This window comes from Delphinapterus leucas, chromosome X (genome assembly GCF_059928025.1).
Source record: "Delphinapterus leucas isolate spDelLeu-1000000601 "Yukka" chromosome X, BTC_Dleu_Yukka2, whole genome shotgun sequence".
Taxonomy (NCBI): domain Eukaryota; kingdom Metazoa; phylum Chordata; class Mammalia; order Artiodactyla; family Monodontidae; genus Delphinapterus; species Delphinapterus leucas.
This window is the reverse complement of record NC_143150.1, coordinates 3,920,135-3,935,309: the sequence shown is the minus strand read 5'-3', so window position 1 is coordinate 3,935,309 and position 15,175 is coordinate 3,920,135. Positions and strand designations below refer to the sequence as shown.

The window sequence follows — 15,175 nt, the reverse complement described above, 5'->3', positions numbered from 1 at the left end:
TCAATCAATAGACCAAAATAGGTTAGATGGTGAGGAGGACCGAAGGAAAATATTAAGCATTGAAGAGAGATAGGGAAGGTTGTAGGGGAAATTAAATTGTATTAGGTTTTGCCATATGCAATTGATATTTTTTTTGTTTAAGAGATGGTGCGACATTGGCAATTTCCAATGGTCAACATAATAGATAGGGTGGCCAGCTAAGGCCTCGACAAGAAGGTGACTTTTTAGTTAACACCTGAAAGGAGTGGAGGAGCAAGCCTTGTGGATTTGGGAGGAAATATTCCAGACAGAAGGAAGAGCAGATGCAAAGTCCCTGAGGCAGGAGCACATTGGGTATGTTTGAGAAGCCAGTGTGGCTGGAGCAGGCTCAGCAGTGGACGACTAGTAGGAGAGGGGGGCAGAGAGGATTGGAGGATTAGAACCCACAGAACTTGGAGAGGACTCCAGCCAAGACGGTGAGAGCTGCTTTTCGGGAGGAACTGGGAGCACACCAGCTCGCCCCTGCACTGGTGGAGCAGCCCGGAGACAGCCTTGTTAGAGTCATCCACCATTAACCAAAACATGGGATTGGGATTTTTAAAGCTACAATATTTGTTTTTGTTTTTTTCTTAGCTTGGCCAATTACAGGCTGTGTGATCTTAGAGAAGCCTCATTAAGTCTAATGAGATCTATCTGTTTTGATAAGTAAATGAAAACCATATGCTTTGTAAAATACTATACAAAGTCAAGTTATTATCAGTTAGGAAGTACTTCCAAATTATAGAATAGTTACAGTTTTTGTTTGAATAGTTAAAATTTAAAACTGTACTCAATCCTGGGAATTCCCTGGTGGTCCGGTGGTTAGGACTCCATGTTTTCATTGAATCCAAGGGCCAGGGTTCAATCCCTGGTCGGGGAACTAAGATCCCATAAGTCGTGTGGCCAAAAAAGCAAACAAACAAAAAACCAAAAAAACTACTTAATCCTTACTGAGCTATAAAGACATTATTAAGTGCAAAGGGCTACCTGTAAACCCGGCTTACGGACATGATTTGAAGTCTATGTTTGGTGATTTCTTCAATACTCTTACTACTTTTCTGTTAATTTAAGGTGGTTCTCCTTTTCTGTTTCAAGCCAGCATCTTTAAGCCTCCATCCTTATGAGACGGTTCTGTATTTATTAACACCCAAATTGTTCCATGAAAAGTGTCTATGCCTCCTCTCTGGGTGGAGGAGGTGTGACCCAGTCTAAAGGTGATGGAATTCTCAGCTTGGAGGCCGCATGCAGTCAGATGATTCTGGGCCCTCACACCCACCTGGGAGGCAGGCTGACAGATAAGGAAAGGAGTTGCGGCTTTCCAGCAGCCTGGTGTCAAAGGAAATAGCCCCTAAGCTATTTAACTTGTCCTATTGTTATGTTCAGGGTCTGGTCCTTAAGAAGGGCAGACATAAAACAAAAGACAGAAGAAGGGGTGCAGTCTCAGGATTCTGGGTTTTAGATTTCATCGTGTTTCTCTGACCTCTAGCCAACTGGTATCCCATCTTCAACTACATAACAAATTATTTTGATCATCTAAAAGCATAAAATCATTAGACAGTCTTATTAGATTTACGATTGATAAGAGCAGTTTCAATGTTAATATTTTTACTTATTTATTCATTTATTTATTTATTTTTGGCTGCGTTGGGTCTTCGTTGCTGCGCGTGGGCTTTCTCTAGTTGCGGCGAGCGGGGACTACTCTTCGTTGCAGTGCGCAGGCTTCTCATTGCGGTGGCTTCTCTTGTTGCGGAGCACGGGCTCTAGGCACGCGGGCTTCAGTAGTTGTGGCTCATGGGCTCTAGAGCGCAGGCTCAGTAGTTGTGGCACACGGGCCCAGCCGCTCTGCGGCATGTGGGATCTTCCCGGACCAGGGCGCGAACCCGTGTCCCCTGCATTGGCAGGCGGATTATTAACCACTGTGCCACCAGGTAAGTCCCTCAATCTTAATACTTTTTGAGAAGCTCAAAGTAAGTTTTGTGCTCCAAACTCATGGAAGCAACCCTGAAATCAGTGAGGGTTTAGACCCTAATGAAAAGAAGTCTAATAAATATCAAAGTTTAGAAAAATCTGGGTTGAATTATCTGAGTTTTAGCCTATTTAGGAAAAGTAGTTTTGGAGAAATATGCTGGCAGCTGCTTGTTCTACTCATACAATTAACAATGTAATATATTTTTTCCTGATGGTATGCATTTGTCATCCTGTAATGAAGATGTCAGGCTGTGTATTAGGTACCTGAAGAAGTGAGATAGGATCCTGCTCTCTTTCAACTTAATACTTTTTGCTTTACCTTTTTTTTAAATTGAAGTATAGTTGATTTACAAGGTTGTGTTAGTTTCAGGTGTACAGCAGAGTGATTCAGTTATGCATATATATGTATATATTCTTTTTCAGCTTCTTTTTCATTATAGGTTATTACAGTCTACTGAGTAGAGTTCCCTCTGCTATACAGTAGGTCCTTGCTGGTTATATATTTTCTATACAGTAGTGTGTATATGTTACTCAAACTCCTAATGCTTTACCGTTTTTTAAATCCCAGGATATTCTTTTGCTTTAGCTCCGTTAAATATTTTTTTTAACTTTTAAACTTTTTATTTGAATCTGACAGGAACTACCATATGCATCCTCCTTTACTCACAACTGTTTACATTTTGTCCCATTTGCTTTATCATTATTTTCTCGTTCTCTTCCCCCTCTGTCCCACTTCTGCCCTCCCTTTCCTGTCTCTCCCGTCTCCTCTCCTCCCCTCTCACCCCCTTTTCTCCCTTCTCTTCTTTCTCTCTCTCTCCTCCCCTCTGCCTGATTCATTCATTCATTATTTATTCATTTGTCTATTCAGTGGATTTTAATCTTTTGCTATTATTATTTATTTCAATGCTCTGATTGTCCTAGCATCGACCAGTGACAGCCCCTTCAGTCTGGCTCTTGTGTCATTTTGATACTTCACACCATTCTTGGAGCATTCCTTCCCTTCTGGCACTATGTGATGTTCCAGGTTCGTTTTGTACTATCTCCACCTCAGCCATGAAATCAGCTTGTTCTCTAAGACTTAGTCAAAGGGGAATCCTGGCTTCCTTAAGGGCAGCTGTTTAGAAACTCTCGGTGCTGCTTGTACTCATTGTTACTGATTTGTTACTGCTTATAGGTGCTTTTCGAACTGGGAAACAAATACACACACAATACACATACTGTATACATAGGCATAAAGATCTATATCTATATTTATTTCCACATCTACCCATCTGTATGTATGTATACCTTTGTGTATGTGTCTGTATCAAATAATAACACGCCATGACTTCATACCGATACCTCCAATCCTGAGCCAACACTACAAGGTTCATTCCAGGCTTCCCGTTTCCACTTCTGCAACACTCTTCTCCACTAGTCAGAGAGGCCTGGGCTCATTATCCTCCATATATTTACTTATTTGCTCAAATCAGGAATGCACAGAGAGTAATTGTAGGGTTGCCATGTCATGTCATTGTGAAAAGCAAACCTCCTCAATTAAGTTCATATTACTTACATTTTTTAAGGTGAAATTTACACATAATGAAAGGCACAGATCTTAAGTGTATTTGACAAATGCATAAACCCATGGGACCCACATTCCTATCAAGACATACAGTATTTTCAACACACTAGATAGCTGTGTTGTACCCCTTCCTTGTTATCCCCGTACTTAGAGGCAACTCTTGTTCTGATGTTTTTAACCATAGATTAAATTTTCCTTTACTAGAACGTCATAAAAATGGAACCATATAATATATAGTCTGTTGAGTCTGCCCTTTTAAACTCGGCATAATGTCCCTGAGATGCATCATGTCACATGTATCAGTAGTTCATTCCCTTTTGTTGCTGAGGAATATTCTATTCTATGCATAGACTACAATTTGTTAGGCATTTTTCTTTCAATGAACATTTATGTCTAGTTTGTGGTTACCATGAGTAAAGCTGCAATGAACATTCTTTTACAAGTATGTTTGTGGACACATATTTTCATTTTTAAGTTATTAAACACATTTGTTCAATTATACAGTAAAATTGATTTGTTTTCTCTTGGTGTACAGTTCTATGTTTTCTAACACATGCATCGATTTGTGTAACCATGAACGTAGTCAAGATAAGGACCAGGTCCATCACACCTCCAAAAGTTCCCCGTGCTGTCCCTTTATAGTCAGTCCTATCTCACCTCACCCTTAACCCCTGTCAACCAGTAATTTATTCTGCAGCCCTATAGTTTTGTCTTTTTGAGAATATCATGTAGAGTCATACAGTATATAATCTTTCAAGATTGGCTTCTTTCCCTTAGCATAATTCCTTTGAGATTCGTCTGAGTTGTTGCATCAATAACTGTGTATTGTTGAGTGGCATTTTGTTGTATGGACGTCTCACAGTTTAGTCACTCACCTGTTGAGGGACATCAGAGTTGTTGATGGGTTTTGGCGCAGTTATTAATAAAGCTGCTGTAAACATTCGTGGACGAGTTTTTGGTGTGGATGTACGTTTTTATTTCACTTTTTCAGGGTATTGAATTATGCTTTTAACTTGCATTCCAGGACTTCCCTGGCAGTCCAGTGGTTAAGACTCCACGCTTCCACTGCAGGGGGCACGGGTTTGATCCCTGGTCGGGGAATTAAGATATTGTATGCCACACGGAGTGGCCAAACAGACAAACAAACAAAAACACTAACTCGCATTCCACTAATGACTAAAGATGTTGAGTATCTTTTCATCATTTGAATGTTCAAATGTCTTGCCTATTTTCAAAATTATGTTGTTTGTTTTCTTATTATTGAGTTTTGAGAATTCTTTGCATATTCTGGATACAAGTCTTTTGTCAGATATCTAATGTGCGAGTACTTTCTCTAGTCTGTAGCTTCTTTTTTCATTCTATTAACTGTTCTTTTGCACAACCAAAGTTTTTAATTTTGAAGGGCGATAATTTTACCATTTCTTTTCCTTTGATGGATTCTGCCATGTCATGGTGCCATGTCTAAGAATTAACTGCCAAAGCGAAGGTCACATAGATTTTCTCCTAGTTTTTTCTAAAAGTTTTATAGTTTTATATTTGGGTCTATGATCCATTTTGCATTCATATTTTTATAAAGTGTGAGTTGTAGGTTGAAGTTCATATTTTTTAGCATATGGATGTCCGATTGTTCCAAAACCATTTGTTGAAATACGATCTTGTCCCTCTTCTACTCAAAAACTTTCAATGGTTTCCCCTCGCTCTTAGAAGAAAATCCACAGTCCTTTTGTATGATCTGTGAGATATGCTGCTCTCATGCCCGTCGTCTAGTCCTCAGATCTCATTTTGTGCCACACTCCCTCTTATCTATCCTGCTCCAGATGCACTGGCCTCTTGTCCTCTGTGAATTCTCCAAGCTCTTTTCCAATGCAGTGCCTGTGCACATGCTTAGGTCCTCAACCTGAAACACTCTTCAACTCTGCTGTCACGTGGTTGGCATGATGCTCTCCTAGGTCCATCTTGAGTTCTCTTCCCATGGCACCCTGCCCTTTTACTTCGTCATGCTTTTTGCAATTTGTAAATGTATAGTTATCTTTGGACTATTCGTTCATTGTCTGGATTCCCCATGAAACTATAAACTCCACAAGGCTGCATTCTCAGTGTCCAGCACTGTGCCTGCCCTCAAAACTTACTGCCTGGTGTGGAGATGGACAAGTAAACCAGAAACGATGATAATAAAGTCACCGTTCCATGGAAATGCCGTCGAACCCCTTTCACTGTACCTCCGTTCCTGTTTTCCGCATGGACTAAAATGTCTTTTCCCTCTGTGTTTTGTATGCTCACGCCCTCCTCACCATTCAGGAACCAGTCCATTCCTCCTCTCAGAAGTCCTTCCTGCCACCCAGGTTGGAAGAGCTCTCCCCTCTCTACTTTCTACTTTCCTACTGACACTCTCCACTTTGCCTTGCAATCACAGGGACTGGCTTAGCTTTTCTTCTAGAGAATCAAAAGCTCCAAGAGGGAAGTATCCAAATTACGTTCAGCTTGTGTCTCCCTCAGTTCAGAGAATAGGTCATCTTCTCCAGTTAACTCACTTTCTGATTTCTAGGAGACAAGCGTGTGATAGGCTGTGTGTCCACCTGGCCACTAGAAGCTAAGGGGTCTAATTTGCAGGATGAAAAAGGAAAAGAAGGCCCAATTGAAAGTCGTATCTCATATCTACACAACCAACACTTAGGCCACCAGTGCTTTAATAAGCAGCAAAGACACATAAAAAGTTTTTTTTCTTTAACGTGTGTTGGGACTTGACTGATTTCTGTTGCTTTATTTCCACAACCGGCTCAGTACTAGTCCTATAAAAGTGACAGAAGAAACACACAGAAGGTCACCTTTGAGAAATGACTGAGAGAGTGGATTTTAAAGTAGGAAGATTGGGATGCCAAATAAAACAAGGCTGTTTGGCAAAACCTTACCATGAACATATGTCCCCAGGCCCGGCCCTCTGGAGCCACTGGCTGTATTAAAAAGAAGTTGGTCCTGCTCTGTTTTGAGATGTAGAAATGTTATGTGTGTTTCCTTCCTTTGAAGTGCTGTGTCAAGGGAGTCATCTTGACTGAACAGTGATGAACTTCAATTTTTTTTAATTAATTAATTTATTTTTGACTGTGTTGGGTCTTCGTTGCTGCACGTGGGCTTTCTGTAGTTGCGGCGAGCGGGGGCTACTCTTCGGTGTGGTGTGTGGGCTTCTCACTGCGGTGGCTTCTCTTGTTGCGGAGCACAGGCTCTAGGTGTGCGAGCCTCAGTAGTTGTGGCACGTGGGCTCAGTAGTTGTGGCACACAGGCTTAATTGCTCCATGGCATGTGGGATCTTCCCGGATCAGGGCTCGAACCCATGTCCCCTGCACTGCCAGGTGGATTCTTAACCACTGCGCCACCAGGGAAGCCCCGATGAACCTCAATTTCTAAAAAAGTTTTTAGAACATTTCACGCTGGAAGAAATATTTGATAGTAGATCAAAATTTTTGATCATCAAATATTTGGTAATATGAAAATAATGACATCTGCAAGTAAATATGGTAGCAGATGAGCTATAAAAACACATCTGAGCTGTCAGTTCTAGTCTTTCAAATACTTTGGTCTCTTGGAGTAGGAGATGCATCCGTATAGAACGCTCTGTCCTCTACTGAAAGGCTTGGCCTAAAAGGCTTATTAGTTAGTGGGAACAGAGCAAACTCTCTTTATATCTTACCACACAGTGCTTAGTATAGTCTCTAGTCTGATTTATGAATTTCTCCTGGAATGAATTTTCCACAAATATATGATGGAGAACTGTGTAGCCTTGACATTCATTCTGCCTATGAATGTCTTTAGTGTTAGCAGCTGGCATCCAGGCTGGGTTCCAGGCATGCTCCAGTGACTCACCAACCAACACTATATGTCACCTTCTCTACATTTGAAAGAGGAGCAGACCACAGAACACTAATCGGATTCTAAAGGTGCCTTCTTATTTGCTTAATATTTCTACACTGTTCAGAAGAGGCCAATAACGGCAATATTCTTTTCAAGATGATACAGTCTTGCAAAAAAAGATTTTGATAATTGATGGCCTACCATTATTTTCCTAGCAATAGGGTTTTTGTTTGATTGGTGTTTGTCTGTTTTCTCTTGATTCTTTGGCATCAGAACACTTCCCATCATAGATTACTTGCCCTTTGAGGTACAGGGGACATGAGACTAGGATTCTTACCGTGTTGATGATCTGTATTACTTTCAAAGTGTTATGAACGTTATGCATTTCTTGTTTTTCCATTCTGGTGAGGAAATACCACTGAGTGCCATTAGATGTTTTTCCTCTTTTGATGTGTTTGTGGAAAACTGGCGTAACCAAAAAAGCACATTAAAGAAGTTCAAACTGGCCCTTTAGAGAGTGATGTTTTCTATGAAATGGATGGAGTAAGCCTCGGGTGGAAACTTTCCCATTTGGACTCCATCCTTTGTAAAACATCGAAATATATGAGGGTTGGAGCATTTGAGTTTTGTTCCTTTTTAGTTGTGTATGAGTAGTGTTTTAAAGCAAGTCTATTAACATATAACTAAGACAGGGATTGAGTTTTCTTAGCTGTGTGATAAAAGTAATTACCTACCAGATAATTTTAAAAGCGACTCCATATTTTAAATAGTTTAAACTCAGCATTTTGTTTTAAATCTTCATAATCTAATATGTAAAACCATCTGGACTATTCTATATAAGTTCAGTTATATATCAGATATATTAGCTTCGGATCAGATATATATCAGCACACACAAACAGTACGATTTTTAAAGCCTCAGGAATCTATGTCCATGGCTTGAGCAGGAAGAATAGAAGGTGCTATCGGTAAAGTACATTTGGCTTGCAGACCTGATGTCATCCTCTAATGGGCACCAATCCTCTCTGCACTTTTTGGTCAGGGAGCAGTGAGGGATGTGGTGCTCATAGTAGGGAGTCTTGAGAGAAGAGCCGAGTATTTCCCAAGCCATCTTATTTCATTTTCTGCCTATCTCTCAACACACACACACACACACACACACACACACACACACACACCAAACGTTCTCCTGCTCTACCCTTTTTGACCCTGGAGTAATGGGTCAGAAAATGCATATTCTTTTTGCCAGAGCTTGAACCTAAAAGCTGCCAGAGCCTTTAATATCGGATAGTCAACAGTATGAATTTCTCTACTGAAGAAGCGTCTGGTAGATTCAGATAATGCACTCCTTCTATTCAGAATATCTGAATAAAATATCATATTTTGCCCCTCCCATCAAAAAAAGAAAGAAAGAAAAACTTTTTGAGACTGAAAATCTCAATCATTCAATCCAAAAATACTTCCGGAAGCAGCCACTCAGAAAGTGTTTATATATTCAAATGCTAAAATGTTTTTTTTTTAAAGGGAGGGTGGATTTGTTGTCTGTTTGTTAGCAGGAAACTATAATCTTTAACAATTTCAGATCCTTCAAGATCTTTCCCAAGTGAGAATAGACGGGGCTTCTTTTTTTTTTTTTTTTTTTTTTTTTGACGGGGCTTCTTTGATGGGACTCTTGAGTTTTTCACTGGCTTCCATAGTCATTGGGGGGAAAGAAATCTTTTACCTACTTGTGTTTTTTGAAATTGTGATGTGTTTATTCAGTGCCTTTCATTTGGGAGAAGTCATGACCAGCTCCAGGTGAATTCGTCAAAAACACGTTCTTAAAAAGCTTTCTGCTAAATGGTCAATTTGTCCAGTGGCCAAATTGCCAAAAATTAATTTATCCAAAAATAATCCATAGAATGACCAATGTAAAAAATTTACCCAAATTTATTGATTCATCAAAAAGCATGTCTTAAGAAATACTCTTCCAGATTGTATTTCAAAGATGGAAAACATTTTTCTGAAAGGGACCAGATAGTAAATATTTTAGGCTTTATAGACTACATAAAGTCTCTATAGCATATTCTTTGTTTGTTTTACAACCTTTTTAAAAAGTAAACATCATTCTTACCTCGTACAAAACCAAGCTGCTGCCAATTGTGGCTCACAGGCTGGGCCCTTATATATTCAAATAATTTGTATTTTTTCATATGAAATTCTCAATTATATGCAATGACTACATTATTGAATATATTCAACGACTATATCCTTGTGTTGATCTAAAACAAATAGACTGCCAGATGCTTCTCCAGCAAAGATGTGTTTATTTGGGATCAGCACTGAATTGCAATTCAGGGTCTGCAACCATGACTAGCCACATGCAAGTCCCTGCATATCAAGGAAAGGGGAGCACATTTCTAGAGAGGAAAAGGAAGTTGGGAGGGCCGTAGTAAACATAGTCCATGGCTTCTCATTGGCTGAGTCCGTGCCAGGAAATAAAAGGAGTCTTTCTCTTCCTGTTAGGCTCTGTTATTGTCACAGGGCATGACAGGTCTCCTTTCTGATCTCCCAGTTCTATTTAACTGAGACTTCTGTTTATTAATTTTTTACATTCTCTGAAAGCATTGCTGATCAAGAGTCATTTTTTTCAGTTTCAGCTACTTTTTGTCCCTCAGCGTCAGGAAGGACCTTTCCTGGGTGTAGTGTCTCACGTCAGAGGGAAAGTGCACAGAGTGGACACATTAATTTATTAGTAATGTTAAACCTATTACCATTTGAGTAATAAAGATGGGTAAGAGGGAGAACTCTCAGACGCTTTTTATCTGAAGTCCGTATGTTATCAAGATCATAGATATTGAAGGCCATCCAAAGCCTTATGCCATCATCAAAGGTTTGGCAACAAATTTCCAACAGGCCTGGTCTGGATATCTTGGGAAAGCTGTGACATCAGATGTTGTATACTTCAGTTCTGGTAAATCTTTACTTTCAGGTCACCAGATGATGTGCACGTTCAGTCAGGGTTTGATGTTTTCTTTAGGTGTGTCACGTGAATCCAAGAGTCCGCTCCTTTCAGTCTGGTGGCACAAGGGTTGGTTAGCAGTACTTCATAGAGGCCTTTCCAGCAAGGCTGAAGAAAGTTCTTCTGGAGTTGTCTTTTCTAATAGATAAAATCTCCACATTGCAAAGTATAACGCTTAAGATCTTCATTTCCCAAAGGTGCATGGTAAAACGATTGCTTGAACAAAACATGGATATTTTTAATGGAAACAACTAGGCCTTTGCAATTTTGGAATATCTCTCCTTTTATCCATTGTGAGTTAGAAGAAGCAAGAGCCAAGTGCATTGGGTGTCCTGTGACTATCTCAAAGGGTGAGAGTTTATATTTCCAAAAGGGATGGATCTGAGATTTAGAAAGACCAGCAGCAGTGCTTGTGGCCAAGGTATTTAGAGAGCCTCTACGTATTTTGCCAGTTGAGTCTTAATAATGCTATTAGTGCATTGGACTAAACCAAAAGATTGAAGGTGGTAAGCACAGTGAAAGTGTTGTAAAACCAGCCAAACAGCACAGACTTGTCAAAGCACCTGGCCAGTAAAATGGGTTCTCCAATCACTATGAAGTTCAAGAGGAGTTTTCCAGGTAAGGATAATCTTTTCCAAAAGAACATACGCCACCGAGATAGGAGTAGCCTATCTTCAAGGGAAGGCTTTAGTTCAGTGTGAAAACATACAGACCATGCCTAAAACATGTTTATATCCATCAGATGGAGAAAGTTGTGTGAAATCCATTTGCCAGACCTCGAATGGTCCGTTAGGCAGTTTAAAATGTCCAGGAGCAGTACGAACAGACTTCCCTGGGTTGGACTTAGAGCAAGTGGGATAAGTGAGGTGTAGGCACTTTTTGTGACCTTATTGATGTTTCTCCACCAATATTGGTTCATGAAGACTTATCATTTTGTTATTAGACCAGTTATTTAATCCATGTACAGTGGTGAGAAGTGGGAATTTTAGAGTCTCCAGTAGGACTGGGTCATTATTTGGTCCAAACCCAGAGCTTTCTCTTTTTATCAAACCAACAACTGTTGAATTTCCAATCTTGTCTTTCCTTTTCTGAGGCCAATTTTGGGGCTTCTCTAGCCAGGTTTTCTAAATTATCATTTGGGAAAATATCCCTTTGAACCATGACAGAGGTTTGGCTGCTGTTGGTCCCTTGAACGGCAGCAGCCCTGGCAGAAATATCAGCAAGCTGATTTCTCTTAGCTTCCAGAGAGTCAAGTTCAGAAAAAGCCCCGGAATCTTAATAATAGCTAAACTGACAGGTAGAAGTATTGCAGTGACTGTGATGGCTCTAAGGCAAGGGGTGTATCCCTGTGACTCAGGGTCCACTTGCTGTGGGTTAATGGTCATCCCATGTTTTGGGGGTGAGTTCCCCAAGGGCATTCCCTTCCTTTTCATGTAAAACAAGGAAAAAAGGGCATCTGGTAATTGGGATGCCCAAGGGCAGGTGGGTTCATCAGACTCTGAGGCTTTGAAGGCTGTGCCATCCAGTTCACCCCATAAAATTGTGTCGGGGTTGTTATCGTTTAGTAAAACATCCAGAGGTTTGACCATAAGAGAGAAATCTGGAATTCAATTTCGGCAATAACCGACTACCCTGTGAAAACCTCACAGTTGGTGCTTAGTTTTGGGTTTGAGGAAACTTAGGACACCATGAAGTCTAGCTGGATCTAGGTGTAACCCTTGTTCTGATATGAGATGTCCTAAATATCAAACTGGGCAAACTGTAATTTTTCTCTGGCACCTTATGTACCTTTAAGGCTAAAAGCTTTACAAGTGGATGGTGTCTTCCTGTGAGGAGGCTTGAGAAGGAGAATAAAGAAGCAAATCATCCACATAGTGCAATGAAGTAGAACCTCTAAGGAAATTCATATCATCCAGGTCAGCCTTCAGGATCTGTGAGAAATAAGGACTCTCAGTAAAACCCTGAGGTGTTACTGTCCAGGTGAATTGTTTCTCTTTCCCAGTGAAGGCAAAAAGGTATTGGCTAGCTTCATCAACTGGAACACTAAAGAATGCACCGCATAAATCAATTATAGTAAAGAATTTACTTCTGGTAGGAATGTATGTTAGTAATGTATGAGGGTTAGGAACAACTGGGTGTCAAGGGATAACAGTGTAGTTTATTGCTGGGAGGTCCTGGACAAACCTCCACCCTCAGCCCTTAGGTTTTCTCACTGGTAAAATGGGAGTGTTACAGGGGCTAGAACAAGGGATAATAATGAGGCCTTGAGCCTTGTAAGCTTCTATTATGGACTCTATGCCTTCGTGGAGTTCTTTACTTATAGGATATTGGTTAATTCTGAGAAGAGGTTTTGAGGGGTCTGTTTTAATTTTGATGGGAGGTGTGCTGTGAATTTTGCCAACATCAGTTGGAGATTTTACCCATAAAGAAAGTGGTAGCTGATTCAAGAGGGATAAATGATCAGTGTTTCCAGAATCTATTTTATTATCATCAGAGATGAAAAATAAAAGATGCCAAAGGGTCACTTAATTCATCTGGTGAGTTACTTTGATGACTGCTATCAATTTCCAGAATTATTTCCCCCTTTTGTGAGACAGAAATTCTAGCATGATACTTCCCTAAGAAGTCTCAGCCTAGTAAATGGATAGGAGCAGAGGAACTAAGGAGAAAAGAGTATATATCTCTCAAAGGGCCTAAACAAAAGGGAATAAATTCAGAGACAGGAACCTCTTGAGGTTCATTAGAGATGCCCGCTATTTGAATTGTTTTAGTACTCTGAAGCAGGGGCTGTTTTACAGCAGTGGAGTTGAGCACTGACAGTGTGGCTCCAGTGTCAATTAGGACTGGAAGAGATTCACTCCACATCTGGAGAAATATTTCTCAAAGATGATTGAAAGGCCTTCCTTTTTTTTTTTTTTTTTTTGTGCAGTACGTGGGCCTCTCACTGTTGTGGCCTCTCCCGTTGCGGAGCACAGGCTCGGGACGCGCAGGCTCAGCGGCCATGGCTCACGGGCCCAGCCCCTCCGCGGCACGTGGGATCCTCCCAGACTGGGGCACGAACCCGTGTCCCCTGCATCGGCAGGTGGACTCTCAACCACTGCGCCACCAGGGCAGCCCCAAAGGCCTCCCTCTTAATGGGATTAGGAAGAGCCCCTGTAGTTCCTCAGAGCCCATCACTGGGAGTTAGGAGAGCATTGAAAAGGCTGGTTAGAGGGCTAAAGGTGCCTAAAATGCTTAAATTTGTAACAATCTGTTTTCCAATGTCCTGGCTCTTTGCAATAATAGCAGAAACTAGGAGGGTTTTGGTTTCATTTAGGGGCCTTTATTTACTTGAGTTGAAGATTAAGAATTTTGGTGGCCTTCCTTTTAGGTGACTTATCTAGAGTGTGAGAGAGCTGGTTTGCCAGATTAATTAAATCTGGAGTGGACATAGTTTCGCATTCCATCCTGGTCCTTTTTACTAGAAGGAAAATGTCTCAGTTCAGTCCGTTGATAAACATAGAATTAAAAGCTACCCAGGTGGAATCGACATCTGAAGGAAGACCAGAATTTGTTTTTAATAATCTGAAGTCAGTTATAATATTCATGAACAGGTTTGTTGTATTTTTGTGTTCAAGCCTGAATTTTGTTCCAATAAACAGGCTTTAGCAAAGCCCTAGGAATTGCTCACAAAGTTGCCTAGTGATTGCCTGAGCCTGATCATATAAGTCAGTGCGTTGGTCTCCCCGTTGTAATTCTAGAGACCTTTCAGGATTTTCCCCATTAGTGGTTTTCATCTAGTGCTGGGCCTGGCCTTCACAGACAAACATATGAACTAGCTCATGTAAGCAGAGAAACCACGTTGATAAGTTTGAATGACTATATTAAATTCTTCAGAAAATCTGTGAGGATCTTTGGTTACTTTGGGAAAGTCTTTGACTATGGCTTGCAGTTCCGCTTTATTCCAAGGAATATGAGAAATAAATGGTTTAAGCCTTTGTATCCTCAGAAGGCTTAACTTCAAAGGGACAGGTCCTGACAAGTTCAGAGGAGAAGAGAGTGGAGAGAGTTTCAGAGAAAAGGGCAAGTTTGGTGGGAGAATTTGTATGGGAGATTTGAAGGTATAGAGGAGGCATAGGTGGCGTAGAAGGGAAGGAGGAAGATGGTGCTGGAAGTGAGGCTATGAGGAAGTGAGGGAGAGAGACAAGATGGTGCCAAGGCAGAACCTAAGACAAAGAAGCCAAGGAAGAAGAGTCTGAGGTTTAGGGAACCATTTTATCTGTCCATAATCCTTTGTTTGCCTCAGTTAATCTTCAAATCTTATTTTGCAGAGAGGCAATTTTAGACTCCTAATAATATTGGGAAGCCTCGAAATACCAAAATCGCAATCAGCGTTCCACTCAGCCCTGGAGAAGTTTTGAGCTACTATAGTCCAATTCAGTTTTAAGGAAATTAAGTGTGGGGATTTCGAAAGTTCCCCGTCATGGCCATGGATATTCTAAATTGCCTTTGGTCAGGTCAGTGCATTTAGTTAGAAATGTGCATGAGGAAGGACCAAATGTTTTTCAACATAAGACGGGCCAGAGTCCCTGTCGGCGGGGGGTGCCCACAAAATACTTAGATAACTGGGACCCATTTCCTAGAGGTTTTTCCTCTAAAGAACAGTTTTCAAACAGCTTAAACAGCTTACAGCACAAATGGCTCAATGCATACAGCTTGCAAGCGAATCCCAGCCAATCTTAAGGAAATAGCTTGGTTTTGGAGGAGCCACGCTGAAGGTTTTTTTTAAAAGCCAGTCTC

At 40.8% G+C, this 15,175-nt stretch overlaps 1 protein-coding gene across 1 annotated transcript in view; it reads left to right on the top strand.

The window, feature by feature from the left end:
* The window catches only part of PASD1 (PAS domain containing repressor 1), a 68,500-nt gene that overhangs the window by 24,816 nt on the left and 28,509 nt on the right, over positions 1-15,175 (top strand). The window lies entirely within an intron of this gene.